Source organism: Carcharodon carcharias, chromosome 12, assembly GCF_017639515.1.
Source record: "Carcharodon carcharias isolate sCarCar2 chromosome 12, sCarCar2.pri, whole genome shotgun sequence".
Lineage (NCBI taxonomy): Eukaryota > Metazoa > Chordata > Chondrichthyes > Lamniformes > Lamnidae > Carcharodon > Carcharodon carcharias.
The window spans coordinates 47794633-47821912 of record NC_054478.1 but is presented as its reverse complement, the minus strand read 5'-3'; the positions used below and the strand labels follow the sequence as shown (position 1 = coordinate 47821912).

Here is a 27280-nt window from a genome sequence, read left to right as displayed (position 1 = left end):
GCAGGATTGCAGTGAGGGAATGGGAAGAAAGCAAGAGGTCTACGTTTACACCATTTACAGTTTGGATATCAGAAGAAACTGTGATAAATGGGTGTGGGATATGAGAAGAAGGAATTAGGTAGGATTGTACTGCCATCTTCAGTCACATCAATCCCATTGCTGGTCACTGCCTCAGTCATGGTCGATCCACTGATAGTGAGTACTGTCTCCTCCTTCATAGTGAGGATGTGCAGCTGAGCCTAGCCAGTTGCCTGCCGATTAGATGCTGGTGCCTTTGGTTGTGTGCAGTTGGTGAAGTGCAGCATTTTAAGATGCACTCATTAACCTCAGCCACTTTTTTGATGTCATTAAACCTCTTTCAGTACTGCATCCAGGTTCTCAGGACTACAATCTTGGCATTGACTTGCATGACCATCTCCTCCCATTGTTTCCTTGGAGTTGTTTCCTGGCTCCCCGTGAATAGAGAACCACTTTCTTCCTATCCACCTCTTACATTGAGGCCCCTGATGCTGTGTGGAGAACATTGGAGCCACTATCTGCCATGTTGTGCCATTCCCGTGTTTTTCCCAGATCCAAGTCACTTCTGTAATGAATTCCAGCATTTGCTGCAGCCAGAATGCACTTCCCCGGTTCAGACTTACTTTATATAGCGCAGGCTGATTTGAACTTATGCTAGCCTCTCAAGATTGTGTGCCCCCCTACTCAGGTGTGCAGCCACACAACAGCACAGTTAGTGTGGATTGCAAACTACATCATGTAAATGAGCAGGTAGTATAAAATTTGCATCCTGTTTGCATCAGAATGAACAGGCATGACTTATAATTGTGCATTGTGATCCCGTATTTAGACCATATTCAATTTTTCCCCCATTAAATAAATATTGTGGACAAGTTTTACTTAGTCCACATGGCCTTCACCTTTCTCTTTAAAAATGATTGAGAAAAATCAAACCACATGCCCTGGCCCTTTTATGGGCTGACTAATGTTTGGGGAATTCCTTTTTTGACAGCTTCAAACAACAAAAATGAGCCTCTTACATTTTCCCTTCCAGCTCTAGACCCAATCCTGCACCTTTTCTCCTGTTGTTTAGAACTCGTCTCCACGTGTACCTTTCCTGTCTGTTACCAGCAAATGGAGGGCTGACTTCTGACTGATTCACCAGGAAGAGTGTCAATAAAATCTACTGTACCTGCATACACCGCTCCCACCCAACGCACACACCACCCCACCCCCCAACACCACACCCCAAACCCACCCCAATGTCCCTTTGAGTTTGTGTCTAAAGAAACAGTCTGCTTCTAGTAAAATGGATAGGTATTATTCTGGCTGAATGGTAGTTTGGTCTGGCAATTGACTCTCATTGTCTCAGTTGAAAGTTGTCCTTCAGCAGCAATATTCCACAAACTGACTGCGTCTGGCCCATTAATAGATAAACATGTTGTTGCAGCCTGTGACTTTTTAAATCTGTGTGAAACCAATGTCTTAAAATGCGACACGTTACAACGTTACATAACTTAAATCCCCTAGGAGAAGGGGCAGAAAAAAACTTGCCCACCTTGACAGCACCTCATTAAGCATTGCACAGGGGCAGCCCATGCAGTAATGAGGCATCAAAACAATGGTAATGGATGGTAGAGCTCCATAAGCAATTTTTTCTGAAAGTTAAAAATACACTGAGCTATAATTTGTAATTCCCTGCCTCATGTAGAAATGTGACATTGATTTATTAGAGAGGCTTCAGCAAACAGTGACAGGATTGTTCCAGGATCCAGTGTACTAAGTTATGAGGAAGAGTTGATCGAATTATTTAAATCTTCTTTGTGGCAAAGAAGATTGAAAGAAGCAGTGCTTCAAGCATGGTGGATAATGTGGGTATAAACGATATTCCTTTAAAAGAAATATGATTTGCTTTAAAAAAAATAAAGGTTTGGAAAACCTTTTTTTATTAGGTTTGCTAAACATCACACAAGCAGAATCCTTCTTTGTTACCAATAGTGGATGCAGTAACACAGTTCGCTTTGAAATACAACATTCCAGTACAGAAGGATTATTGGGTCACTTGCATTCTTCTACTGCCTACTGTGATGAATGTGGCTGCACCAGTAGGTGCCATAGCACAGGATAAGAAATTGCAACAAAAGCAAAATACTGCAGATATTGGAAATCTGAAATTTAAAAAAAAGTGCGAGAGAACATTCAGCATGTCAATCAGTGCCTGTGGAGAGAGAAACAGAGCTAATGGGCGGAATTTTCCATGCCTGCTGGCATCGGATGTGTTCGGCTACGTGAGCGGACAATATGGCAAGAAGGCCAAAAATCTTTCATGCCGTGGTGAAACCAGTTTACAATCGTCCATTCTGCCTGTCAATGGACATCGGAAACGTCATTGTAATACATCTGCATATCATTATAAGCCCAGCTTGCTGGAATCATCTCCCTACCCTGGATCATCCGAGCACACGCCGATGTGTTTCACAACAGCATATATAAGGCGTGCACATGGCGGGCTGCACTTTGAGGGAAACTCAGAGGTCAGTGCACAGTAACGTTGCGTGGTGCTCGCAAGAGTTGCCTGTTGGATTTCAGCATTGAGGCATGTTGTGAGGGGCAAGGGTTGCCCTGTAGTTGATGATAGTGCAGGAGCACGTGCGAGGTGGGGGCAGGGAGGTGGCCACGCATTTGGGAAACCTTGTACAAAATGAGCATTCCTCCACTGCTGAGATCGTTCAGGTGCAGCCACATTAAGAGGCTTGGAGTTGGGCCTCCAGCTTATCTGCCCTCCCCAGCAACACAGAGGCATGAAAGTGCCACCAAGTGCTCTAGAGCTTTTCACCCCTCAGACACAGACTGCAAATTAATGAGCGTTTTAGTGGACTGCAGAACAGTTGGACGACTGTGCATGTTGTACAATCTCCTTGCGAAAACTGGTTATGGGGCAGTCACTGATGGAGGTGCTCACAGCCCCTTGCAATGTCATAATTCAGGTTTGGGCCAGCCTCCCCCATGGTTCAAGTTAACAGCGCAGCCTTGCAGTGTGGGTTAGGAGAATGCCTGAGCTGAGAGCACAGCATGCAGTCCAATCGATCAGATGAAGTGGGGCAGAGGTGGGTGGGGTCTCAGGCAGTCATGCAGAGCACTAAACTCTGGCCAGCACCCTCCAGGATGCGTTAACGGGCCTTCGGACTTAACCAGTGGAGGTTCTTAGAACACCCAAGCTATCTCTGTCCTTCATCCTGCAGGAGAAGTACATCAGGAGTATGGAGCCTGGTAACCTAACTATATGCCTTGCAAGGAGAGGAGCTGGCTGAGGAAGAGATGGAGGAGCTGCATGTCCTCCAATGAGGAGGACATAGACGGGGTTAAGGATGAAGAAGTCCTTGAAGGCAACAATGATGGCGATGAGGCCATCGCACTGGCCAGATGAAGCAGTTGTCCTCAGGAGGCCTTCATAGCATCTAGATTTGTAGAGGATGATGATGACATGCAGTGATGGGATACCAGAGATCCTCACTTGAACTTCTGAATGTTAGACTCCAGTCTGGCTGCTGGCAGTGCACATACCATCTGTGATAAGAGAGTAGAGATGAAGGAGAAAAGAGCAATGGAGGCACCTGGCTGTGCAGAGGGAGGAGCAGCACCCTCAGGTAGAAGGGGTGGCTTGGGCTCCTACACATACTGCTGAAGAGCCACAGAAAGCTGTTGCTGGTCAGTGCCTAGCTACACCCAGGGTCTACAGATGCCACCTTTCATTAATACAGATGACTGAGAACCAGTGTCGCCAAAGCCTGCGCATATCTAGGGAACTGGTTGGTCTCATCAGACAGCTGCTGCATGATTTGGTGTCACGGGGACATGTAGGGCATCCACTGCCTATGACCGTGAAAGTGAAAGCAGTGGTCAGTTTGTATGCCAGTGGCTCCTTTCAGGCACCAATGTGACCACTGTGGGATATCATAAGGTAACACTCACAAATGCATCCATGAGCTCACAGATGCCACCTTTGTCAGGGCACACACTTTTGTACATTTCGCCCAGGACCAGGAAAGCCAAGATGCATGAGTGATTGGATTTGTCTCGATCTCAGGTACAAGGTGCAATTAACTGTACTGACATGGCACTCAGATCTCCATCGCTACAGGCGATCAACTACATCAACTGCAAAGGCTTCCATTTGCTGAATATGCAGCTGTACTAGTGTTGACCACCAGAAACACATCCTGGTGGTCTGCGCATGGTTTCCAGGGAGTGTCCATGACTCCTACGTTCTCAGTCGGTCGCAGATCCCTGACATCTTTCAAGGTTCATAGAGGCTGCAGGGACGGCTTCTCAGGGACAGTCGCTATCTGCAGAGGATGTGGCTAATGACACCTGTGCGGTGGCCTCAGACTTCAGCAGAGAGAAGGTGTAACAAGGCTCATGCTGCAACTCGCACCTTGGTGGAGCAAACCATCGGAGTGCTGAAGATGAAGTTCCGGTGCCTGGACTCATCTGGTGGAGCCCTACAATATATTCCACAGAGGTGTTACGCATCGTCGTCACCTGCTGCGTCCTTTACAACCTGGCACTGCAACAGGGAGAGGAGCTGGCTGAGGAAGAGATGGAGGAGCTGCATGTCCTCCAGTGAGGAGGACATAGACGGGGTTAAGGATGAAGAAGTCCTTGAAGGCAACAATGATGGCGATGAGGCCATCGCACTGGCCAGATGAAGCAGTTGTCCTCAGGAGGCCTTCATAGCATCTAGATTTGTAGAGGATGATGATGACATGCAGTGATGGGATACCAGAGATCCTCACTTGAACTTCTGAATGTTAGACTCCAGTCTGGCTGCTGGCAGTGCACATACCATCTGTGATAAGGCTCTTGTCATGGAGACATAGCATAGGCCCTAATAGTCGCTTGATTCCAGGACGATGATGGTGACATACAGTGAGGATTCTCCATAGTCTTCACAAAGCCTCTATGAATGTCTGACTCCTGTCTGGCCAAGGGCAGCTGTCTTGCGCTGTGTGATCAGGGTCATATCATTGGAGATGCAGCAGTGAAACTTTAAATGCACCTGATCCTGAACCTCACCTCTTCAGGAGCACAGGGTCACCCGTCACAGATGCTGATGAGGTGGGGGCCAGCCCCACTATAAAGGTGCTGAAAGCACACAGAGAGAATGATAGAACTCTGTGACACCTGCCCATGACATTGCAATGACAAGCATCATCGAATAATGTGTCCAGGAAGTGTGAGGCCAGACCACCACTTTGGTTGAAAGCTGCACATAGCACATGGAAGAGGCCCTGGACTGAGACACCTGCCTTTATCTTTTGCAGGAACCAAGGTTTCACATCTGAGTGACATGAACACTGCTCATCAGAACAATTCTTGGGAGTTTATTTACAATAGTCAACATTATGTACAAGTGATTAACACTCATGTCCAGGCTGTGCAACCACATCTTCTTAACCTTCCTAACCCTGCCACTCTGCCTTAGTTCTCCTCGGACATCCACAGTGGAGGTGGAGTCAGCCAGATGCCTGTGATGACCTTGGCGAGCATCATCTGGAGAGCTGAGTCCTGGAGGGCCCAGGCCTGCTTTTGGGGTCCTGCTGTATGGCAGTGGCACCCTCCTTGGTTGGTGGAGCTTGAGCTGCTGGAGACACAGGAAAAGGGGATTTGGATGGGCCACACATTCACAGGGTCACCTGGGTGGATAGCCCTGGGGTGTGCACCTGCTGATCCTCCTCCCTCTGGGTGCCTGAGGGCCCCTGGCTGACTGCTTGAGGAGAAAGGTTAGTTGGAGTGAGATTGAGCTGCTCCATACGCCTCTCACGTTGACACTTTTGGAGACCAACTATGGCACCAGCGATGGAGTTCAGCCCACGCAGCAGTGTGAGAGCGATGTCCTGGACCCAGGTCTACATGGCAGCCTCCATCCTACCAGTGTTGGCCTCAGTGCATTGGTGTGCCAGCGCTATCACCTCAGCCTGAAGGCAGATGGACTCCTCCATCATGCCTTGCAATCTGAGGAGTGCAACGGACATCCCTTCCTGATGTTCCCGGCCTTGCCTTTGCAGCTGCAGCAAATGAACAATGACTGAGTCCAGAGGCTCATCATCTGACTTGGACGCAGCAGATCTCTGGCCTTTAGCAGTCCTCTGAGTGTCAGAAACCTGGGATATTCCTGCCATCGTCTGCTGTGGATCAGACAGTGCGATGTGCTCACCTGATTGTGATCCCGAGACTACTCTAAAGCTAGGTCCCTCTGAAGTGTGTGCCTCTGCACTGCTGGAAGGTGTGGGTGAGCACTGTGACGGGTCTTCAGTGAAGGTGTCTTCAGATTCCTCTGCAGAGGTTTCTTTGAGCCTTGATTGAAGGCCCTGGGTTGTGGACTCCAGCTACTGTTTCCCAGATGTGCCTGCGAAAGCAAGAGAAATAATTAGTGCATGGCAGGGGATGCGGAACAGGATAGATCACTCACAGCATGGTTGTCTGATGGATGTTGCACTGCTGGATCTTCATTTGGTGGAGCAGCACCGACCTCACCGTTAGCGCAGGAATGGCCCAGATTCTCAATGGCCAGCTGGATGGCTATAGTTTCAAATACCTGAGTACCTTGATTTTAGGCATTCCTCCACCAGTCCGCAACCTCTCCCTCTTGTTGTGCGCCAGCTTGTCCTGCATGAAAAGAGATGGAGAGAGTGTAAGCAGGATGCTTGCCAGGCCAGATGATATGTATGTCTGTCATGTGTGGGTGGTGAGTGGTCCCATCGATGGGTGAGGACAATGAAGGTGTGTATGAGAAAGTGAATGGTGCTGTTCCTTGAACTGGAAGCGAGTGAGATCTCTATGGATGTGTGATGGGTTTGTGAGTTTGTGATTTGAGAGTGATGAGAAGAGTGACTTACCCTGGCGGAACAGAGGAGAGCATTCATCTTCTTGCAGAACTGGGTGACTGCCCTCTTTTGTAGGGTTAGACATCCTTTTTCCAGCCCGCTACCGCACTTAGTGCAAATCTGGGATGATTCCGCCTAATGTTTCAGGTCAGTGACCTTTCATCAGAACTGGAAAATGTTAAGAGATATTTTTATCTTAATGATAAGAGATTGATGGTTTTTAAGCAAGTACCGAACCAGGGAAAAGGGGGAGACAGAAAAGAAGAAATGGAAGTGTTTATGATGAAAGGGTGGAGTCTAGGGGTCATTAAATGATGGCAGAGACATGAGGGATTGAATGGCCTCATTTGATGCCATTACCAATGTATAGTTTTATGACAAAAGTGATGATGGCAAAAGGCAAAAGGAGGTGGTGCACGGGGAAGTAAAGAACAAAATATGGATATAGAGGAGGTATAAATGGTTACAGAACAGCAGAAGGTGAGGGAAGAATAGAAAATCTGGTAAGGAGGAAAAGGCTGAGATCCAGGGTAGAGGAAAATGGGTCGACCCCAGGTGTGTGGACCTGCATGCCATATGTTCAGGGGAGTTTCACCTTAAGGACCAAACCACATAGTATATCTGCCCTCCACTGCCAGCACCTGCTGTCTAGTAAATTAGGAGCGGTGGTTAAGGTCTAGTATGTTTTTCTCCACTGAGTGTAAGTCAAATCAACTACTCTTAAAAATAATTAGTGATATATTGATTAACTATTGAAATTATACCTACTTGTTAAAGATATTGAATGGCTGCAGGAATGGAGCAGTTACAGGCGATCATGTCATGCTCTGGAGCTACCTGTTTTGGTTGTCCATGCTTAGATGTCTGTGCCTGGAGTGGTTATTTTAAATTGATTATAGTATTGAGAGTTCCCCTTTCCATACAAAGTTGCTAATGTTTCCATGGTGCTGCAACCTGGCATTTTCACCTGTGTTATGTATAATTTTAGTAGATTTTTAAAAATTTATTCACGGGATGTGGGCTTTGCTGGCTGGGCCAATGTTTATTGTCCATCCCTAGTTGCCCTTGAGAAGGCGGTGGTGAGCTGCCTTCTTGAACCGCTGCAGTCCCTGTGGTATAGGTACACCCAAAGTATTGCTAGGAAGGGAGTTCCAGAATTTTGATCCAGTGTCAGTGAAGGAATGGTGATATATTTCCAAGTCAGGATGGTGAGTAACTTGGAGGGGAACTTCCAGAAGGTGGTTCCCATCTATCTGCTGCCCTTGTCCTTCTGGATAGTAGTGGTCGTGGGTTTGAAAGGTGCTGTTGAAGGAGCCTTGCTGAATTCCTGCAGTGTATCTTGTAGATGGTACACACGGCTGCTACTGTGCGTCAGTGATGGAGGGAGTGAATGTTTGTGGATGTGGTGCCAATCAGGTGGCTGCTTTGTCCTGGATGGTGTCAAGCTTCTTGAGTGTTGTACAAAAACGAAAACAGAATTACCTGGAAAATCTCAGCAGTTCTGGCAGCATCGGCGGAGAAGAAAAGAGTTGACGTTTCGAGTCCTCATGACCCTTCAACAGAACTTGAGTTCGAGTCCAAGAAAGAGTTGAAATATAAGCTGGTTTAAGGTGTGTGTGTGGGGGGCGGTGAGAGAGAGAGAGAGAGGTGGAGGGGGGGTGTGGTTGTAGGGACAAACAAGCAGTGATAGAAGCAGATCATCAAAAGATGTCAACAACAATAATACAAAAGAACACATAGGTGTTAAAGTTAAAGTTGGTGATATTATCTAAACGAATGTGCTAATTAAAAATGGATGGTAGGGCACTCAAGGTATAGCTCTAGTGGGAGTGGGGAGAGCATAAAAGATGTAAAAAAAAAATAAATAAATAAATAAATATTTTTTTTTCTCCTTTTATAATGGAAATAGGTGGGAAAAGGAAAACTGTATAATTTATTGGAAAAAAAGAAAAGGAAGGGGGAAACAGAAAGGGGGTGGGGATGGGGGAGGGAGCTCACGACCTAAAGTTGTTGAATTCAATATTCAGTCCGGATGGCTGTAAAGTGCCTAGTCGGAAGATGAGGTGTTGTTCCTCCAGTTTGCGTTGGGCTTCACTGGAACAATGCAGCAAGCCAAGGACAGACATGTGGGCAAGAGAGCAGGGTGGAGTGTTAAAATGGCAAGCGACAGGGAGGTTTGTGTCATTCTTGCGGACAGACTGCAGGTGTTCTGCAAAGTGGTCGCCCAGTTTACGTTTGGTCTCTCCAATGTAGAGGAGACCACATTGGGAGCAACGAATGCAGTACACTAAGTTGGGGGAAATGCAAGTGAAATGCTGCTTCACTTGAAAGGAGTGTTTGGGTCCTTGGACGGTGAGGAGAGAGGAAGTGAAGGGGCAGGTATTGCATCTTTTGCGTGGGCATGGGGTGGTGCCATAGGAGGGGGTTGAGGAGTAGGGGGTGATGGAAGAGTGGACCAGGGTGTCCCGGAGGGAGCGATCCCTACGGAATGCCGATAGGGGGGGTGAAGGGAAGATGTGTTTGGTGGTGGCATCATGCTGGAGTTGGCGGAAATGGCGGAGGATGATCCTTTGAATGCGGAGGCTGGTGGGGTGATAAGTGAGGACAAGGGGGACCCTATCATGTTTCTGGGAGGGAGGAGAAGGCGTGAGGGCGGATGCGCGGGAGATGGGCCGGACACGGTTGAGGGCCCTGTCAACGACCGTGGGTGGAAAACCTCGGTTAAGGAAGAAGGAGGAAATGTCAGAGGAACTGTTTTTGAAGGTAGCATCATCGGAACAGATGCGACGGAGGCGAAGGAACCGAGAGAATGGGATGGAGTCCTTACAGGAAGCGGGGTGTGAGGAGCTGTAGTCGAGATAGCTGTGGGAGTCGGTGGGTTTGTAATGGATATTGGTGGACAGTCTATCACCAGAGATTGAGACAGAGAGTTCAAGGAAGGGAAGGGAAGTGTCAGAGATGGACCACGTGAAAATGATGGAGGGGTGGAGATTGGAAGCAAAATTAATAAATTTTTCCAAGTCCCGACGAGAGCATGAAGCAGCACCGAAGTAATCATCGATGTACCGGAGAAAGAGTTGTGGAAGGGGGCCGGAGTAGGACTAGAACAAGGAATGTTCCACATACCCCATAAAGAGCCAGTTCCCTGACACTTCCCTTCCCTTCCTTGACCTCTCTGTCTCAATCTCTGGTGATAGACTGTCCACCAATATCCATTACAAACCCACCGACTCCCACAGCTATCTCGACTACAGCTCCTCACACCCCGCTTCCTGTAAGGACTCCATCCCATTCTCTCGGTTCCTTCGCCTCCGTCGCATCTGTTCCGATGATGCTACATTCAAAAACAGTTCCTCTGACATGTCCTCCTTCTTCCTTAACCGAGGTTTTCCACCCACGGTCGTTGACAGGGCCCTCAACCGTGTCCGGCCCATCTCCCGCGCATCCGCCCTCACGCCTTCTCCTCCCTCCTAGAAACATGATAGGGTCCCCCTTGTCCTCACTTATCACCCCACCAGCCTCCGCATTCAAAGGATCATCCTCCGCCATTTCCGCCAACTCCAGCATGATGCCACCACCAAACACATCTTCCCTTCACCCCCCCTATCGGCATTCCGTAGGGATCGCTCCCTCCGGGACACCCTGGTCCACTCCTCCATCACCCCCTACTCCTCAACCCCCTCCTATGGCACCACCCTATGCCCACGCAAAAGATGCAATACCTGCCCCTTCACTTCCTCTCTCCTCACCGTCCAAGGACCCAAACACTCCTTTCAAGTGAAGCAGCATTTCACTTGCATTTCCCCCAACTTAGTCTACTGCATTCGTTGCTACCAATGTGGTCTCCTCTACATTGGAGAGACCAAACGTAAACTGGGCGACCACTTTGCAGAACACCTGCGGTCTGTCCGCAAGAATGACACAAACCTCCCTGTCGCTTGCCATTTTAACACTCCACCCTGCTCTCTTGCCCACATGTCTGTCCTTGGCTTGCTGCATTGTTCCAGTGAAGCCCAACGCAAACTGGAGGAACAACACCTCATCTTCCGACTAGGCACTTTACAGCCATCCGGACTGAATATTGAATTCAACAACTTTAGGTCGTGAGCTCCCTCCCCCATCCCCACCCCCTTTCTGTTTTCCCCTTCCTTTTCTTTTTTTCCAATAAATTATATAGTTTTCCTTTTCCCACCTATTTCCATTATAAAAAGAGAAAAAAAAAATATTTATTTATTTATTTATTTATTTTTTTTACATCTTTTATGCTCTTCCCACCCCCACTAGAGCTATACCTTGAGTGCCCTACCATCCATTCTTAATTAGCACATTCGTTTAGATAATATCACCAACTTTAACTTTAACACCTATGTGTTCTTTTGTATTATTGTTGTTGACATCTTTTGATGATCTGCTTCTATCACTGCTTGTTTGTCCCTACAACCACACCCCAACACCACCTCTCTCTCTCTCCACCCCCCACACACACACCTTAAACCAGCTTATGTTTAAACTCTTTCTTGGACTCGAACTCAAGTTCTGTCGAAGGGTCATGAGGACTCGAAATGTCAACTCTTTTCTTCTCTGCCGATGCTGCCTGACCTGCTGAGTTTTTCCAGGTAATTCTGTTTTCGTTTTTGTTTTGGATTTCCAGCATCCGCAGTTTTTTTGTTTTTATTCTTGAGTGTTGTGGCAGCTGCACTCATCCAGGAGAGTGCATCCATCACACTCCTGACCTGTGCCTTGCAGATGAATTTTAAATAGATCTGTCGAGAAGCTCTATTTGCAGCTGGTATGTTTAGTGACTGCCTTGGTGCCCTCGGAGACGGCGTGTTGGCCAGTTCCCCCGGCAACAGGAGGAGGACGGTGGTCTGGATCTCCAGGGAGGAGATGGTGTGCCGTTTGCTGTAGCGGATCAGGCGGGAAACCTCGCAGGCGATGCGCTCGAAGATGTTGTTGACAAACGAGTTCTGACACTCTTGGCTGAAGAGGAAATGCCGGTGTCGGGGTAGACCTGCTTCAGCACCTTGTAGATGTAGATGCTGTAGCTCTCCTTCCTGCTTTTCTTGCGCTTCTTCTCACCTTTGCCGCGTTTCTTGATGGCAGTTTTCTTTGGCCCCTTCTTGGGGGCCATGCCCTTCTCCGCCTTTGGGTATTAATATGGCAATCATCTCGTTAAAACCAATTGCTAGTTAAACAGGTGATGGGCATTATTATCCCAACTGAATAGAATAAAAAGATACAGCTGGAACACTTTGTGTGGAAGCTACTAGGAAGTCTGTAGTATTGAGGAGTTGATGTGGAAATAAACCAGCTTTAACCAAGGGACTAGTCTGGTTTGATTCTTCCACCACAATCTCTTATTGTGAATAACATTGGGGAGTCAGGAAGTGAGCTCTCATTGCTTGATTCCTAGCCTCTGACCTGCTCTTGTAGTCACAGTATTTATATGGCTAGTCCAGTTTAGTTTCTGGTCAATGGTGACCCCAGGATGTTGATAGTGGGGGATTCAGTGATGGTAATGCCATTGAACATCAAGGGGGATGGTTAGATTCTCTCTTGTTGGAGATGGTCATTGCCTGACACTTGTGTGGTGCAAATGTTACTTGCCATTTGTCTGCCCAAGTCTGGATATTGCCCAGTTCTTGCTGCATTTAGACATGGACTGCTTCAGTATCTGAGTAGTTGCGAGTGGTGCTGAACATTGTGCAATCATTAGTGAACATTCCCACTTCTGACCTTATGAAGGAAGGAAGGTCATTGGTGAAGCAGCTGAAGATGGTTGGGCTGAGGACACTACCTTGAGGAACTCCTGTAGTGATGTCCTGGAGCTGAGATGACTGACTTCCAACAACCACAGCCATCTTTCTTTGTGCTAGGTATGACTCCATCCAGTGGAGACTTTCCCCCCTGATTCCCATTGACTCCAGTTTTGTTAGAGCTCCTTGATGCCACATTCGGTCAAATGCTGCCTTGATGTCAAAGGCAGTCACTCTCACCTCGCCTCTGGAGTTCAGCTCTTTAGTTCATGTTTGAACCAAGGCTGCAATGAAGTCAGGAGCTGAGTGGCCCTGGCAGGACCCAAACTGGGTAACAGTGAGCAGGTTATTGCTAAGCAAGTGCTGTCTGATAGCACTGCTGATGACCCCTTCCGTTACTTTACTGATGATGGAGAGTAGATTGATGGGGCGGTAATTGGCTGGGTTGGATTTGCCCAGCTTTTTGTGTATAGGCCATGCCTGGGCAATTTTCCACAGAGCCGCATGGATGCCAGTGTTGTGGCTGTACTGGAACAGCTTGGTTAGGGGCATGTCAAGCCCTGGAGCACAAGTCTTCAGTACTATTGCTGGAATATTGTCAGGGCCCATAGCTTTTGCAGTATCCAGTGCCTTCAACTGTTTCTTGATATTACGTGGAGTGAATCGGATTGGCTGAAGACTGGCAACTGGGATGCTGAGGACCTCTGGAGGAGACTGAGATAGATCAACCACTCAGCACCTCTGGCTGAAGTTTGTTGTAAATGGTTCAGCTTTATCTTTTGCACTGATGTGCTGGGCTCCCTCATCATCAAGTATGGGGATATTTGTGGAGCCTCCTCCAGTGAGTTATTTAATTGTCCACAACCATTCAGGACTGGATGTAGCGGGACTGCAGAGCTTAGATCTGATCTGTTAGTTGTGGGATCGCTTATTTCTATCTATCACTTGCTGCTCGGCATGCAAGTAGTCCTGTGTTGTAGCTTCACCAGGTTGACACTTTATTTTTAGGTATGCCTGGTGCTGCTCCTGGCATGCCCTCCTGCACTCTTCATTGAACCAGAGCTGATCCCCTGGCTTGATGTTAATGGTAGAGTGGTGTATATGCTGGGCTATGAGGCTACAGATTGTGTTTGCGTACAATTCTGCTGCTGCTGATGGCCCACAGTGCCTCATGGATGCCCAGTATTGAGTTGTTGCATCTGTTCGAAATCAATCCCATTTAGCACAGTGGGTAGTGCCACACAACACAATGGAAGGTATCCCCAATCTGAAAGCAGAACTTCGTCTACACTCCAACTGTGCGGCAGGCAGGTTGATGAGGTCAAGTATGTTTTTCCCTCTTTGGTCCCCTCACCATCTGCTGCAGACCTAGTCTAACAGCTATGTTATTTAGGACTTGGCCAGCTCAGTCAGTAGTGCTGCTACTGAGCCATTCTTGGTGATGGACATTGAAGAGTACATTCTGTGCCCTTGCCACCTTCAGTGCTTCCTCCAAGTGGTGTTCAACATAGAGGTGCACTGATTCATCAGCTGAGGGAGGGCAGTACGTGGTAATCAGCAGAAGGTTTCCTTGCCCATGTTTGACCTGATGCCATGAGGACTTCAAGGGCAACTCCCTCCTGACTGTATACCACTGTGCCGCCACCTCTGCTGGGTCTATCCCACCAGTGGGACAGGACATAACCAGGAATGGTGATGGTGGTGTCTGGGATATTATCTGTAAGGTATGATTCTGTGAGGATGACTATGTCAGGCTTTTGCTTGACTAGTCTGTGACAGTTCTCCCAATTTTGGCACTAGCCACCAGATGTTAGTAAGGAGGACTTTGCAGGGTTCATAGGGCTGCGATTGTCGTTTCCGGTGCCTAGGTAATGCCTAGTGATCCATCCGGTTTCATTCCTTTTTTGTGATTTGTAGCGGTTTGTTCCAACTGAGTGGCTTGCTAGGCCATTTCTGAGATGACCAATAAGCAATAGTTAAGGAGGTAAAGCAGACACACAGGTCAAAACATGCTTGTAGATTCTGCTTTTTGTCTTATAGTATTACCAAAAATGCATAAAAAGGTTGAAGTACACAAGGAAATCACCATGGAATATGTGTATTGAGATTACATGCCTAACAACAGTCTCTGTTACTCTTTATTTTGGATTCCTAATTAACCACATGTGGCTAATGTATTGGACAACACTGCTTAAACAAATAAAAACAGAAAATGCTGGAAAACTCAGCAGGTCTGATAGCATCTGTGAAGAGAGAAACAGAGTTAATGTTTCGAGTACATATGACCCTTCCAGCATCCGCAGTATTTTGCTTTGATATTGCTGCTTAAACAAAGATTTGTAAGAAGTGACATGCCATTTCAAACAAAATATTATTATTAAATGCAACCCCTTATCAGATTACATGCAGGACGGACTGCATATTTCTCTTGTACATGATCTGGATTTAGGACCGACCTATACTTTTTTTTATTCGCCCATGGGATGTGGATATAGGCCAGCATTTATTGCCCATCCCTAATTGCCCTGGTTCAGAGGGCATTTTTAAAGAGTCAACCACTATGTCACTGCCTCCCCATAATTTCAAAATTTCTCATGATACCAAAGTGGGAGATGTGACAAGGAAAACCTGCACAAGGCATGGGCTAGCCGGCTGGGCAGGTAGGTGAACGACCCTATTCAATGCAGAAAAATATGAAATAATAAATACAGAAGCAAAATTAGAGAACTGAAAAACATATTGTATGGGAGGATTTTAAAATGGAGTAGAGGAATGTAGACACCTTGTTTGACAGATACACGGACTGTTAATTGTGAAAGTGCAAATCATTAAGGTCAGCGAGAAATAAAAGGTGCTCTTGCTTTTGCATCCTGAAGCATGGAAAAGGTGAAGGGTAGGAGGGTCATTCAGCGGCAGGGGGTCCTACATGGGCTACAGGTCACCTGACCCTCCCCACTCCTCTGAGCCTGCAGGGAGGCTACCAGCATTCACTGGGCAGCCTCATCATGTGGCATAAGGTCTACCATGCCACAGGTATTCTACCGACCATGGCAAGATGGGACCCTTAAAAGCCCCTTAATTGGCCACTTAAGGGCCTCAGTTGGCCTCTGGGTGGCACACATGATGTAACTGAATGGCCTCTTTCTGCGCCGTAACTTTTCTATGGTTCTGCGGTTGTATGTTCATTCTCAGCCTTCCTTGCCCCTACCTTACTCAGAGGTAGTTAGAAAGGCTCGGATAGTGCAACCCCCTGTTCTCCTTGGAAAAACTCAGTAGGTCTGACAGCATTGGCAGAGAAGAAAAGAGTTGACGTTTTGAGTCCTCATGACCCTTCAACAGACCCTGCAGTTCTGCTGAAGGGTCATGAGGACTCGAAACGTCAACTCTTTTCTTCTCTGCCGATGCTGCCAGACCTGCTGAGTTTTCCCAGGTAATTCTGTTTTTGTTTTGGATTTCCAGCATCCGCAGTTTTTTGTTTTTACCCCTGTTTTCCTTATTGATTCTCTGCCCAACCCCCACCACCTAGTCCACTCCCAAGTGCAGAATTAATTTCCACATAATGTATGCAGTTTTGGCCACCCCATTTTGGAACAGTAGAAAATATGCATCTTACACTCACTTAGTGTTATTAGGAATTAGAAGTTATGAAGAATGAATTGAGATATTAGGGATTTTTTTTCTCTGCTAGAGTAGAGAAGACAAAGGTATGGGCTTATAAAGATGTAGAAAGTTATGAATGAACTGTGGTAAGGTAGAGAGTGATGCTGGTAGAGCTCCTTGATGCCACATCTTGGATAATCACAAATGAATTTAAAGGGAAGTTAGGAAAATGTCCTTCGCATAGAAGGTGCCTATAATTGGTATTATTATAAATTAATATTTTTTAAAAAGGGAATTAACTGCTTGGAAAAAAGAATGTATGGGAAGTCTACACTAATATTTTTCTTCATGTGAGCCAACCGTTTTTTACCTCATTCTCGTGCTTGCTTCCATCCTTATAATCTTTTACTTTTTCAGGTAATTGCTTTGGCCTCTTTTGAAAGAATTTATGGGCTCTGCACATTATTACAATGAGAGGATGATGAGGATGAACTGCAGATCTACACTTCAAATTCACTGTTACCCATAGTATTAGATTTTCAATTGGAATAATATACTTCCTTCAAAGAGCAATTACAGAGATAAGGAGTCATTTTATGAGCCTGCAATGCTGGCAGGTAACATCATTTGGCAGCACGGTGTATTGGAAATTTTGCCTGCCGTCACTAATGATTTTCTATCTACTTCATTTTAATGGTCTGAAAGTCATTGGCAGCATTTGCCAAAGTTTCTGGTATGTGCTGCTGGTGGATGAGGTGCTCTACCAGTGGTGCAGATTTGTAAAATGTCTTTTCTATGAAATTTAAACAAAGAAAATAGGTGGGCTAGTGGGCTTGAGATTTGTTTTTGTAGTTAGGAAAATTGCATTAATAGATGTAGCTGTCACTGGCAGCTTTCCTTGTCTGGCTTGATTTTGAAAAATCATGAGTATAATTTTATATATTACATGCAAAGAGGAATTTTTTTATATGAAGCAAATTGTTATGACTTGGAATGCACTGCTTGAAAGGGTGGTGGAAGCAGATTTAATAGTAATTTTCAAAGAGAGTTGGATAAATGGATAAACAGTTGAAGAGGATAAAAGTCCAGAGCTATAGGGAACGAATGGGGGAGCGGGATTATTTGAGTGCCTGTCTGAATAACCTGGCACAGGCACCATGGGCTGACTGACCTTCTGTGCTAAAAGATTCTATGTAAATGTTGAAATCTTAGGTGAATCTATTATTCATAGCTTTATTTTTATCCTCCATTAGAGGATAAAAATTGATAAATTGATTTCCTTTACGCACGCGCGCACATCTGTTTTACAGCATGGAAGGGGCATAATGTGGCCTAATAGAGAGAGAGGGACAAGGTGGATGATGGAGGAAGAAAAGTTGGCTAATTAAGTAGGAATTAAAATTAAGAATCAAAGCATTCACTAATCTTTAAAGGAAAGGAAATTGCCTCAGAATTTTCTATATTGAATGTTTAGTAAATAATTATTACCCTACTTTCTCCACCCTTGGCCTGTTTGTAGTACCAATTCTGAGTCACCTGAAGTCATTGTTCCCTCAACATCACTGGCATCATTTTAGTACAGTACAATATTTTGGAATCATGCAAGATGCAGTATTTCATTAAATAAAACAATTTTTATTAGTGCTTTCTAATGTTTTGTCACATTTTTATGTCTCAGGTAGTTATTTATATCTGGTTCATACACTTGTGGTCAGGCATTCTAATGTTATTCTCCAGAAATGCCTGGGTCCCAAACATGCCACACTGAGGAGGTTACATTGTATGACGTTCCCTTCCTTTCTCTGCAGGCTTTGAATTTTCCTTTCCCAGTTTCCATTTTAATTGACACAACAACTTGAATTTATTTGGAACCCTTAACATAAGATAATGCTCCAGACACTTCACAGGAGCATAGGTGGGCAAAATCATCACTGAGCCAAAGGAGATATTAAGATATTTAGACAGGTGAACTAAAAGCTTGGTCCAAGAGTTAAGTTTTAAGGAGGAGAGCAACTTGGAGAGGCAGAGAAGGTTGCCAAGGGTATCAGAGCTTAGGGTCTCTACAGAGGAAGGTCTGACTGCTAATGATGGGGAGAAGGGAGTGGAGGATTCACAAAAAGTGGTTGGATTTTGGAGCAACACAGACTACTTGTAGGGCTGGAGAAAGTTACAGAGATAGAAAGAGGCAAGGATATAGAGGGATCTGAAAAGGAGATGAGAATTTTAAAATCAAGGTGTTGGTGGACCAGGTGCACAAGGGCGATGGTAACTGGCACTTGATGCGGGTTAGGATATAGGCAGAAGTGTTTTGGATGAGCAGACAGTGGAAGATGGGGGGTCAGCTGAGAGAGCAGTGAAATAATTGAGTCTCAAGGTAGCAAAAGTGTAAATAAATGATTCAGTAACAGATGAGCTGAGGCAGGGGTAGAGACAGGCGATGTTATGGGTATAAGCTCTGTGATAGAGAGAATAGATAGTTGTATTGATTTACTCAATAAATCTGAAAAATGTATTTATTTAGCCTGGATATCTACTTGTTCTTCCATACTCAACATTACTTTTTTTCAAATGCTCTTTCTTTTTTCTCTACTGAGATATCATTCATCACTATATCCCAATGAAATTCATATAATTCTTTCCCCTTTGTTTTGAGGTTTGCCTTTTTAAAAAATACCTAATTTTGCCTGGATCCTTGCTGGTGATGATAGATAGATAATTTTAATTAAATTGCGCCTACTACTCAGAAGTTGAATTATATTTATTTTATAGTTATCTTCATCACTTGTCATAAAACCAGAACACAGAGCAGCAGTTTCAACTTCATAGTAGTGGTCTGAATTTTCAAATTCTCCAATGAACCAGTTTTTAACCTCTTCGTGAGAGAAATGGTCAGTTTAATACCAGTAAGTGGGCACTTCTCTGTTGTGGATTTATAGCCATTAAGGACGAGGATGACACTTTTACTGAGGACCTATTTAACTGAAAAATAAACAGCTTGAGACTTGTTCCATGGGTCTATGACTCATTCAAAAACTTATTTTTATACTTTGCTCTAAATATAAGTCATAAAAGCTTTTTATTTATTTTTTACCTAATACAGTTGCATTACAAAATGATTGAACATAATTTGGGACATTGGTCAATTTAGTGTGCAATGAATTATGGGTGATGGTAATATTTTAGGGGTAATGAATAGCTTTGGGAAGATTAAAGTTTAACTATAGAAAATGGGATAAATATAACAAAAGCAGCTTGGAGTCTATTACACTTAAAAGGTTGGGGCCAGGTTGACTGAAGGGGTTAACAGCTAGAAAGGTAAGATAAGAAAACAACACGTGGGCTTACTTAGCTGGAGAGCTGGCGATGTGATGTTTATACTGCTTGCAAAGAAGTGCAGTCCAGAGATGAGTTTCATTTTGGGAGTTTGAGCTAAATTAGTTTAAAAGCATTCAGTGAACCATGAAAGACTATGCCATCTTGGAGATGGCTGGAGTTTAAGAAAGTTCTCAAGTTTAAATTTATCTGCATTTTTGCTTCAAGAGGGTGTTTGTTGCAGTTTGGATCTCATGTAGTTTGGAGCTGACAGAGAAACCTTGGGAGTTGGTGCAGTTAGGGCTCAGGAGAGGTCCTAGGAAGCTGAGAAGATGGCGGAAGGTCATTGGTTCCATGCTGGAGGCAGTTATGGCTCAGGGAAGGCCTTCAAGCCATTTATAGCTTTGTGCAGCCAGGGTGACTGAAGTTCAGAGAAAGCTGGGGCAAAGCCAGCTTTGTGAAGCTTTGTGAAAGAGTTGGAAGCGTGTCAGTATTTAATGACAGGAGTGCAGCTTTGTGAATCCTGTGGATCATGGTCTCAGGTGGAGAGACTGAATCATTGGGAGGTGAGCAGTCGTTTAGACAGTCTGAGTCGGAGCAGCTTTTAGAGTGTTCAGAGACTCGATCTTCGAAAGTGAAGAGTTGAAATCCCTTGTAAAGGAGACAAGGTTTTTAACCAAAATTTTGTGAGTCACAGCGGTCACTGATGTCTGGGTGGATTGTTGTGAAATCAGTGGGATCTGTCTTGCTTGTGTTTGCCAATTAATGTGCAGTGTGATGTGTTTGACCATAGTATGCCTGTTAATTCATATTTACTGCATGTTTAGCACATGAGACAGATATTGTAAACTGTTTTACTTATTTGACTTTGTATAGTAGAAATTATTTTGTTTGTTTGAAGCCATGGAATCTTGTAACTTTATTCTTCTAGTGGGTGACTTGGATTTCAAACTTTATCTACTTTAAACAAAAAGTTACTGGTCCCTAACAGTTCATAACAAGTACAAAAAGGAAGGAGGACAAGAAGACAATGTGGCTAAGATATCCCTGTCTCTGTATTGAAATATTTATTACAGAAATGGCATGTCTAATTTCTTCCTGTCAGATACCTGCAGCAATATCAATCCATAATGTCTGTTTTTATATGTAACGAGCTCTGTTTGATTTTTAATGCTTATTTATTCTGTTTAAGTTGCTTTTATCCTGGCAGCAGCTGTCAGTAAGTTTCTTGTCATTAAGTGAATTAATAAGAGGATTAATGATTCTGACATCATTACTGCAGTTTTACTAAGAAATAAGCTGCAGTTGATTGCCAGAAAATACCACGCTAGTGAGTATTATATAACATTAATTCATTTGGAAAAGCTACTTAGGTTCTATCCTCCTGGCTAGGCTTCTTTCTTATCACCATAATCGCATGACTGTGCTCATTTCTTGGTGGAATTACCAAATCACCAAACTCACATGACTGTGCTCATTTCTCTGTGGAACCTACCAAACTCAACCAGCCAGTTACTTAATTAAGAACAGAGAGATTCAGCGTTATGAGAGTGCATTCGTAGCAACTTGTACCATTTGGACAGATAAACAGACTCACCATAAAGTTAGTTGCTCCTAAGTACAACTGGAGTTACTGCAAACTGCAACGGCAATCATTTCTCACTTTTTAGCTAGCTTTTTGACAATTGTTTTATGACTTTGACTCACCATTTGGTCCTCTAGCATTGAAATTCAAACTATGATGCAGTATAGTGCATGACTAAAGTTTAGAGTGGATAGCCTGAGAGTTGAATTTAATTTTCGCTTTTAAGTCACTTTTATGAGCTGTTGGTAGATGTAAGTAATAAGTTATTTTAACTGCACACAACTTAACAGTGAGGCAAAAAGTAACATTGTAGCGTCCACATTGAATACTTTGCTACTTTACATTATGAAAGTGATAAGCAGAATTGCAGAATTTTGTAATGTGATTATAAAACTTCTGTCATTTTCTTTTCTGGAGGTAAAGTCTGATTTCCATTGAGGACACCCAATATGCATGTGAAATGCATTAACCTTGCAAGTTATTCTCTGCTAAAAGCCAAGCATGTAGCTAAAGTGATGCTACTGCAGTCACTCCTGTGGCTTGTTAGCGATTTCTATTGGATAGCACTACATTAGATCATAGACTTTGCTAATTGAATACGTAATGAAATGTAACAAGTCTTGTCTATATGCAGCTAATGAAACACTACAGACTGGGAGAAGAAGCTGCTTCTAGCTCCCATGTTACAGATTGAATTACAAGACAAGCTAAGTGTTTTTTCAGTGCACAACCCAATGCACTGTGCAATTTATGATGTTGATGTTTTCAAAATGCAATTTGGTTTAGCAGCACGAAGTACCAGTTAGTACCAATTAATAAATCTGAAACAACAAAGTGTATAATGTTTCTGACAGACATCAAAGAGGAAATAACATCCTGTAACACGCTGAAAATAGAAAGTGGGCCAGAATTTTATGTGGAGGTGGTGGCCCCACCCACCAGCTGAAAAGTTGGGGGTAAGCCAGCCTATTGGGCCAGGGAAGACAAGACTGTATTCTACAATTGTCAGGCAGTTAATTATCTGAGGTTCTGGCTTCTGCCAAGTGTGCTCCGTCTGTAAGAGCTGTCAGCCAATCCAATGGCCAGCAGCTCTTCTGCCGCAGCAGGGCCATTGGGAGCAGTGAATGCTGCTGGGACAGCAGTCATCCTTCAACAAGGAACTGTGGTGGAGGTCTGAAGACTGGAGAACTGGGGAGGCTTCAAGGTGGCCTGTCAGGCAGGACCCCGTGAGGGGCAGGATCAGCCATGGGATGACCTGGGGTGAGGGGTGACAAGAGGGCAGCCCTTGTCACAGGGTTGTGGGGGGGGGGGATGGTGGGGGCGGGGTGGGAAGTAGCCTCAGTTGGGCACAGACTGCCCGAACAAGAAGGACCTCTTGACCCCACAGCCAGGCCATCAGGGTTTACCTGGCAGCCTCACCAGGTGGCATGGGCACCCTCCACCCCACCACTGGTAAAATACCAGTGACAGAAGGAAAAGGCCTTTGAGTAGCTGCTAATTGGCCACTTATGTCCTCAATTGGCCCAACTGCGGATTGACTGCACAATGCCTATGCTGATGTGGAGGTGGTTAAGTGAAGTCATGACATCTCCCACCCAATTTTACACTCCCCTGCCAGCCCACTCCTGGGGTGGTCCAGGGGCTGTGAAATCCCGGCCCATGTCCTTCCTGTAGAAACAACTATAAAAGGGTATGTACCTGTAACTGGTGCATATTCAACACATGGTGCAGAATTTTCCGTGCCGCTGGCATCGGGCATGTTTGGCAGCGTGAGCGGACAATATGGCGAGAAGCCCAAAAATTGAAACCAGTTTGAAATCGTCTGCTCTGCCCGTTGATGGGGGCCATGTTTCCCGCTGTCAGACGTCGAGAACATCATTGTGATATATCTGCATATCACCATAAGCCCAGCCCGCTGGAATCATTCCCCCCCTGCTGGATCATCTAAGCAGGTCAGTGTGCTTGCATGCTGGTGTGTTTCACAGCATCATATATAAGGTGTGCACTTGGCAGGCTGCACTTCAAGGGGAACACGCAGGTGAGTGCACAGTAATGTTGCACAGTGCTCACTAGGGTCACCGGTTGGACTTCAAGTTTGAGATGCCACGCATTCAGGTGAGGGCACAGGTAAATCACTTTTTCCTGGCTGGCTGACAGTGTGGTGCTGGGGCAAGGCCTACACTTTGGTTGAGGCGAGTTTGCGGGGGCCAAGGGCTGCACTGCGGTTCAGGCGACTTGGGCCAAAGGCTGTACTGCTGTTGATGGCAGTGCATAAGCATGTATGGGATGGGATGGGGACGGGAGGGAAGTGGCCACTCATTAGGCAAACCCTGTATAAGGTGATCATTTCTCCGCAGCTGAAACAGTTCAGATGCAACCACATTGACATGCTTGGAGTTGGGCCTCTAACTTATCTGCCCTCTCAAGCAACGCGTAGACATGAAATTGCCGCCAAATGCTCCTGAACTTTTCACTTCTCGGGCACAGACTGCAAACTAATAAGCGTTTTACTGGACTGCAGAACAGTTGGATGACTGGGAACGTTGTACAATCTCCTTGCGAAAGCTGGCCATGGAGCAGTCACTGGTGGAGGTGATCATAGCCCCTTACAATGTCATCATTCAGGTTTGGACCTGTCTTCCCCATGGTTCAAGCTAACAGTGCAGCCTTGCATTGTGGGCTGGGAGAATGCCTGCACCTGAGCTAAGAGCACAGCATGCAGTCCAATGGGCAAAGTTGCCACCAATTGGTCAGGTGAAGTGGGGCAGAGGTGGGTGGCCATACAGCGCAGTAAACTCTGGCCATTCAAGTGATGGCCAGCATTCTCCGGGATGTGTTAAGGGGCCTTTGGACTTAACCAAGAGAGATTCTTTGTATGCCCAAGTTAAACCACATGTCTCTCTTTTTCATCCTGCTAGAGGAGTACATCAGGAGCATGGAGCCTTGTGACCCAGCTGTATGTCTCGTGGCGTACAGAGTGGAGACAAAGGAGAAGTCAGTGATTGAGATGGTTGGGTGGACAGGCGGAGGAGCAGCGCCCTCAGAAAGAAGGTGCTGCTGAAGCTGCTTCACATGCTGCTGAAGAACCGCAGCAAGCTGTCGCTGGTCGGCACCTAGCTAGACCCAGGGCCTATAGATGCCCCCTTTCATTCCTGCTGTTGATCGAGAACCAGTGTCACCAAAGACTGCACATGTCTAGGGAACAGATCAGTCATGTCTGCCAGCTGCTGCAGGATTTGGCGCCACAGGGACATGGAGAGCATCCACTGCCAGTGACCGTAAAAGTGACCGCAGCGCTCAATTTTTGTGCCAGTGGCTCCTTTCAGCGTTCCACAGGTGACCTCTGTGGGATATCGCAAGCCTCCATCCACAAATGCATCCATGAGGTCACAGATGCCATTACTGCGAGGGCACACAACTTTGTTCATTTCGCTCTGGATTAGGAAAGCCAGGATACAGGAGTGCGGGTATTTGCCCAGATCTCAGGTTTCCCACAGGTACATGGTGCTATCGATGTTACTCATGTGGCACTCAGATCTCCGTTGCAACATGCCGGCAACTATGTCAACCACAAGGGCTTCTATTCGCTGAATGTGCAGCTGGTGTGCAACCACCACAACCGCATCCTGCAGGTTTGTGCATGGTTTCCAGGGAATGTCCATGACTTCTACATTCTCAGTTGGTCACAGATCCTTGATGTCTTCCAGGGCCCACAGAGGCTGCAGGGATGGCTTCTCAGGGACAAGGGCTACCCGCAATGAATGTGGCTGATGACACCTGTGTGGCGGCCTCAGACTGCAAAACAGCAATGTATAGTGAGGATCATGCTGCAACTCGCACTTTGGTGGAGCAAACAATTGGGATGCTAAAAATGAGGTTCTGGTGCCTGGACTGGTCTGGTGGAGCCCTGCAATATGGTTCACAGAGGGTGACATGGATTGTTGTTGTCTACTGTGCCCTTAACAATTTGGGACTGCAACAGGGAGAGGAACTGCCTGAGGAGGAGCTGGACATCTCCGATGAGGAGGACGTTGATGGGGATGAAGGTGAGGAGGCCCTCGAAGGCGACGATGAGGCCATCGCACTGGCCAGGCGAGGCAGGTGAGTTCGGGAGGTCCTCATAGCTGTTTGATTTGTGGAGGATGATGATGACATACATTGAGAAGGCACCATAAGATCCTCACATTGCATCTGTGAATGTTTGACTCCAGTCTGGCTAATGGCAGCACACAAACCTTCTTCTTAAGGCTCCTGTCATGGAGATGCAGTGAAAGCCCTAATAGTTGCTTGATTCCAGAAAGATGATAATGACATGCAGTGAGGACACTCCATTGATCTTCACATAGCTTCTATGAATATCTGGCTCCTGCCTGGCTGAGGCCAGTTTGCTTGTGCTCTGTAATCAGGGCCATATATTGGAGATGCAGCCTGAAACTTTAAATGCACCTGATTCTTTGTCAGCCTCAGCACCTGACCCCTTCAGGACCATAGCGTCACTGGCCACAGATGCAGAAAAGATGAGGGCCAAGCCCCACCATAAAGGCACTGAGAGCACACAGAGAGGTTGACGGAACTCTGTGGCGCCTGCCCACGACATTCTGGCAGCAATGACAAGCACCATCGAGGTGCAGGCATCAGTAATGTGTCCAGGGAGTGTGAGGTTGGACCATCATTTTGGTCTGAAGGCTGCACAAAGCACAGGGAAGAGGCCCTGGACTGAGACACCTGCCTTCATTTTGTGCAGGAACCAAGGTTTCACATCTGAGTGACAAGGGTACTATTCATCAGAACAAGGAACCATTGGCAGAGAGACATTCTTGGGACATTTATTTACAATAGTGAACATTTTGTACATGCTTAACACCCATGCCCAGGCTGTCCAACCACATCTTCTTAACCTTCCAAACCCTGCCGTTACATCTTGGTGCTCCCCTGACATCCACAGCAGAGGTGGAGGTAGCCTGCTGACTGCTATGCACTGTCTGTGATGACCTTGGAGGGCCGAGACCTGGAGGGCTGGGCCTGCATTCGGGGCCCTGCTTTGTGGGATTGGCACCCACATTGGCCTGTGGAGCTGGAGCTGCTGGGGTCACAGGAACCGGAGATTCGGATAGGCCGGCACTCTTGGAATCACCTGGGTGGATAGCCCCAGGTTGTGCACCTGCTATGCCTCCTCCATCTGGCCTGGGAGCTCCTGGCTGACTGCTTGAGGAGAAGGTGTAGCCTGAGTGAGATCGAGCTGTTCTGCACCCCTCTCGCATTGACATTGTTAGAGGCCAAGTATGGCGTCAGCTGTGGAGCTCAGCCCGGGCAGCAGTGCAGGACCATTGTCCTGGACCAAAGCCTCCATGGCTCCAAAGTCCATCATTGTTGACCTCGTTGCATTTGCATGCCAGTGCTAAAACCTCTGCCTGAAGATGGACGGACTCCTCCATTGTGCCTTGCAACCTGAAGAGTGCAGCGGACATCCCTTCCTGATGTTCCCAAGCTTGCCTTTGCAGCTCCAGCAACTGTGACATCACCGAATCCAGAGGCTCGTCATCTAACTTGGATTCAGCAAACTTCTGGCCTCCAGCAGTCCTCCGATTGCCGGGGACCTGGGAAGTCCCTGCCTCCACCTGTGGATCAAACAGCGCAATGTGCTCACGGGATTGTGATCCTGTGGCAACTCTAAAGCTTGGTCCCACCGAGATGTGTGTCTTTGCACTGGTGGAGGGTATGGTGAGCGCTGTGACGGGACTTCAATGAAGGTGCCTTCAGATTCCTCTTCAAAATTTTCTTCGGGCTTGATTGAAGGCCCTGGGTCGTGAGCTCTGTTGGCTGTTTCCCAGATGTGCCTACGAAAGCAAGGAGAAATAACTAGTGCATGGCAGGGGACTGCGGAACAGGACACATCACTTACAGCATGGATGTCTGATGGGTGTTGCACTGCTGGATCCTCACTTGGTAGAGCACTGCCGACCTCATTGTCAGCACAGGAACAGTCCAGATCCTCTCCGGCCAACTAGATGCCTTTACTTTCAAAATCCTTGAGCATCTTGATTTCAGGCATTCCTCCACCAGTCAGCAACCTTTCCCTGTTGTTGTGTGCAGGCTTGCCCTGCATGGATAGAGATGGAGAGTCTAAGGGAGAGGGCCTACTT

At 46.3% G+C, this 27280-nt stretch overlaps 1 protein-coding gene across 1 annotated transcript in view; it reads left to right on the top strand.

The window, feature by feature from the left end:
* Positions 1-27280, top strand: part of thsd7ba (thrombospondin, type I, domain containing 7Ba) — a 676798-nt gene that overhangs the window by 61404 nt on the left and 588114 nt on the right. The gene's annotated exons all lie outside the window — the stretch shown is intronic.